Source organism: Malus sylvestris, chromosome 14, assembly GCF_916048215.2.
Source record: "Malus sylvestris chromosome 14, drMalSylv7.2, whole genome shotgun sequence".
In the NCBI taxonomy this organism is placed as follows: domain Eukaryota; kingdom Viridiplantae; phylum Streptophyta; class Magnoliopsida; order Rosales; family Rosaceae; genus Malus; species Malus sylvestris.
Genome location: NC_062273.1, coordinates 1,056,464 through 1,061,578, shown reverse-complemented (window position 1 = coordinate 1,061,578; position 5,115 = coordinate 1,056,464). Strand labels below are relative to the sequence as shown.

General features: G+C 39.3%; 1 pseudogene; it reads left to right on the top strand.

Moving 5' to 3' along the window:
* The first annotated feature begins 241 nt into the window (after positions 1-241).
* LOC126600101 (uncharacterized) lies at positions 242-4,689 on the top strand (annotated as a pseudogene).
* Positions 4,690-5,115: the final 426 nt, after the last annotated feature.

The following is a 5,115-nucleotide window of genomic DNA, read 5'->3' as shown; positions in this document are numbered from 1 at the left end:
GTTTAATAAAGGGGTGAGTATTAAAATTCTATATCAATTTTTATTTTAAAAAATTATGTAACTGACATGTAAATTTATCATTACATTAATGTTAGGGACTTGAATCAAAATCTGAAAACGAATAAAGTTTTAATCAACGAACATTAATAACTAGAGATCAGATACTAATTTTTTCAACAACAGGGCGAGCTGGAAAGGCTGACACGTGTCGAGTTCAACTGGTCCCACGTCATCCCTATCACTGTCCGCGCCTCTTCGTTCCGTTTGGGACTTCGTCTTGTTTCCGCATTTGTTGACCAAAGAACAAAAAATGAGTCACATACTGGGCAGGAGAGGCAACCAAGCGCTTGTCATTTGTTAGGGTTTTTGAGAAAACCAAAAATATCTCCCGGTACGACGGCGTCCGCCGCGACGGAGCAGCGGAGAAGCATGACAGCAATGGAAGAGATAGCTTCGAAGCTGAAGAAGGACCTGGACGACCACGTCGACTCCGTCAGGGTCTCGCTCCACGCCGCATTCGTAGGGCTCCTGGAGCGGGAGAAGGAGATCGGGTCTCGATTCGCTGTCTTAGAAGCAAAAGAGTCGGAATTCGAGTCGGCGATGGTGGTGAAAGGCAGGGAATTGCAGGACATTGTGCGGGAGGTTGAAGAAGGTAAGTCCCAGTTGCAGTCTATTAAGTTATCTTTCGAAAAGTATTCGGTTGAAGAAGGTAAGCTAGGAGAATTACAGAAATTGGTTAAGGGTAAGGAGATGGAGTATTATAATATGCAACAACGGTTGAAACAATTGTCGAAGGAGATTGAGTTAAAGGAGCGGGAGAAGGAGATCCGGTTCGCGGTCTTGGAAGCCAAGGACTCGGAATTGGACTCGGGTCTGGCGGCCAAAGGCAGGGAATTTGAGGACCTTGTGCAGGAGGTTGAAGAAGGTACGTCCCTATTGCAGTCTATTAAGTTATCTTTCGACAAGTATTCGGTTGAAGAAGGTAGATTAGGAGAATTACAGAAATTGGTTAAGGGTAAGGAGATGGAGTATTATAAGACACAACATCGGATGAAAGAACTGTCGAAAGAGATTGAGTCGAAGGAGCGGCAGTTAAATGCGGTTAGGGGTAAGGTTGCGGATCAATGGAAAGAGTTTGATTTGAGAGACGACGAAATTAGAGCTAAGCAAATATTGATTGAGGAATACGACAAAGAGGTGAAGTCAAGAGAGCATAAACTCGGTTTGATTGAGAAATTAATAGTAGAAAAAACGAATGTAGTTCAATCGAAAATGAAGGATTTGTGTGAGCTTCAGAAGTCAGTGGGGGTGTGGGACTGTAAACTTGAATTGGAACTTAAAAGACGTGTTGTGAAGGTCGAAAAACAATTTGAGTCAAAAGCCGACGAACTTAATTTGATTGACAGGAGGGTCAATGATTGCCTCAATGAGTCTCAGTTGAAAGAAAAGAATTTGGATTCCCACGAAAAGCATTTGGACTCAATCGACAAGTTGATACAGGAATCTGTGAGGCGGCTTGAACAAAAGACCAAAGATCTTGTATTGAAGCAACAAGAATTTGAAAAGTCCAAAGAAGAACATATTCGCACAACTAAATCGAAGGAGAAGACTGATATACATCATACTCAAGTGAAGATTGAACAATCAGGAGATATCCCTGATAACATTGCCGTCCCTCCTTTTTGTGCAACCAATAATTCAAGAATCATTAGGGATGGTAGGAGCTTGCAGTTTTTCATGAATGATTATTTTAGGAGAACGGATTCAGTTTCTATCCAAGTTTCAGCCTGTCTTCAATTGTCATCAGACCCGGCAAAATTAGTTCTTGATGCTATGCAAGGGTTTTACCCTTCAAATTCAACTGTGGAAAACAGGGAATTTGATTTTGATTTGAGTGTAATTAGAAGGAGCTGTATTCATTTGTTAAAGGAGGTAAAGAGAGTCTCACCACAAATTAGTGAAAAGGTGAGAGCAGAAGCAAAGAAGTTGGCGGGTGAATGGAGAGCTAAGATGACTGTGGCGGCTGAGAACTGGTTGGAGGTTTTGGGTTTTTTGTGGCTTGTTATGGCATATGACTTGAACTCTATTTCTGACAGGGAGGAGCTTCAGTCTCTTATCAATATAGCTGCTGATCACGAAAAACTGTCAGATGAATTGTACGGGATCCTTGACACCACAGATAACACACCTGGTAATCACTTTTCCTGTTTTATTATTTTTTCTAACTTATTTGTATTTCTATCTGAATGTCTTTTCTCGTATCACTCTCTCTCTGTGTTTTGGATGCCTTATAAAAATAAAAATGTAAAATATATTTTCTGATTGAATTCTCTAGGCTTGAAGATTCATAAGGGTTTTTCTTGTGTATTCCTATCCTTGTTAAGTAATAAGTCGAAATCTATGTCAGTAACACTTGATGCGATCATGGGACGGGATAGGGTCATACTTCTGTAAACGTTTTCGTATTATAAGATTGATTACGTATAGATGTCATAAAGAAACATTCTGAACCGGTGATGCAGTGCTTTACGGAATAGATAAAAACGAAAACTTATAGTTCTTGCATTGTGGAGTAGCGTTGGTCGCACTCCATATTGGATGTGCTTTATACATTTTCATTTTAGAGTAGCTTTCTGAAGTAGCCATGTACTTTAAGATGTCGTTGCAAGCAATGATAAAAATATTTGTTTTGTTGAATGTTTCTCTTTTTATGCTCTTCAATTTTAAGTAGACATACCTTAAAAGGTAGTTAGAAGCAATGATAGGTGTTGTTGTATATTAATATTGCATACAGTTTTTTCTTTATAGTTTTTAAGAAGCGAATACTTTCTTCTTGTTGCTGGGCCCTTTTTATTATTATTATTATTTTTTTTTATAAAAGTGCCCCATACGGCTATACTTTGATACGTGAAATTCAGAATTATTCACTCACTGACCTCTAATTCATTTTCCTTGTATTTTTCAATTGAATAGCGAGCAGCAACCTTTGTTCCTTTATCAAAACTGATAAACCAGAATCTCTGCTGGGAAAGAATGCCGCAACTTGTTCTTCTCCAAATCTTGAACTAACTGCCACCACAGATGCTAGGAATTTGCAGGGGGGTCCAACTTGTTCTTCTCCAAATCTTCATCAAACTGCCACCACAGATGCTAGGAATTTCCAGGGGTTATCAAATGAGCATTCTAGTGGGAATCACTCAATACAGAATGAATTTTTACAGATTGACAAGTTGTTTTCTGTGTTAAATGGAGATGAGTTGGTAAATTATCTTGGGTTGATTTCGCAGAATAAACAGGCCCTAGAATATATTTGGAGTTCTGGTTGTGGAGATAAGATCCCTGGTAAGTTTCTTGAAAATTAGCTTGCATAGTTGTTAGTATTTCTCTTACCATGGCTCTTGCTTATTTTCGGAGTTTTGGTTTTGGGATGATTTAGTAGGAAAAGGTTTTAAGCTCTTATTCACGTTCTTGCCATGCTGATCAACTGTATTTTCCTTCCATAATTGTTATGTTCTAGCTATTTTCTTCTATTGTATGCTTTCTTTCGTTTATGCATTTGCTAGCATTACCTTATATTTGAGTTTGGTTGGTGATCTCCCTTTGAAGCTTATCTAGAGCAGTTTGATGAAAATCCTTCAATTTTTACTTTATGTGCCGCAGATTCTATTCCGACTCTTATTGAATGGGGGCAACGGATTGAGGCTGTTAGAGTTATTTGCACCTTCAACTTAATTGACAAGTTTCCCCCGGGACCCCTCTTGAAAGAACATGTGGAGATTGCGAGGAAGTGTTCCCAGTCACTTATCTCGAAAACAAAACTACTTGGTGACGAGGTAAATTAGCTCTTCTCTGGACATACAATATCTGCTTTGCAAATAAATAATTCTTGCCGCGGCCCTCCTCAATGTAAATATGCATCCATCTGTCAAGGCTAAATTACTTTAGTTTGCAGATTAAGGTTGTAGACGAAGAAATAGCTGATCTAAGAGCTGTGATTGAATGCATTAAAGATTACGACCTAGAGTCGGAATACTCCCCCCGGGCGATTGAAACAAAAATAGTTAAGCTGCAGAAACAGAAGGACGAGTTGATACACAAGCGTCTTGCACCATGTCACAAGGTGAAACAACCGCGGAAAAAGAAGAATAAACGCACTGCCAAGTTTCAAGCACAACAGCTTAAATCTAAACGTCAGCGGGCATCCATATCAGCTTCCCCACCATATCCAATACCAAATCCCACCCCTGGATATGTATCGCCGTCATATTTGCAGTATGAAAACAGCGGACACCCCTGGAAACGTCATCGGGCAGAAATATCAGCTGCCGCACCACATCCAGTACCGCCGCTGTCATATTTGCCGCTGTCATATTTGCCGTATGAAAACATTCGACACCCCCGGCAATTCGGTATGGCTGCCAACGATGTAGGAATTTCGACAGGAACTCGTTACCATTGCGACGAGTTAGAGCATTTGGAACGAGTTGTCCCAAGTATTCACCCGAGAAGAAGAACGTGGATGTGATCAAATCAGAGATGAATTAAGTCCCTTGTTAGTTATTTTGGTTAATTTTGGAGCAACCAATCAATCAGATTTTGCAATTTATTAGATGCCAAAGTGATTGGGAGATCTGCTTCACAATTTGTACAGCAGTAAGAAGTAATATCATTTCGAGTTTTTATCACAAATGGTTCTTGAGATTGATCAAACTCATCATTTTGGTCCCTCACTTTTAAAATCAATCAATGTCGTCCCTGACATTCATTACTGTACATCAATTTGGTCATTTGGTTAAGATTTCGTCAACTATTCTGTTAGTTTGTATGTGGGACTTACAAATCTAATGAAATGGTAACACGTGAATTACACAAACTAAGGAGCAAATGGTCTCTGACATTGATTCAACTCCTCATCATTAATTTGGTCATTCGGTTAAGATTTTGTAAACTATTCTGTTAGTTTATATGTGGGACTTACAAATCCAATGAAATGGTGACACGTGAATTACACAAAATAAGGAGCAAATGGTTCCTAACATTGATTCAACTCCTCATTTTGGTCATTGAGTTTAAAAAATCGATAAAGTTGGTCCCTGATTTTCAATACCGCATGTC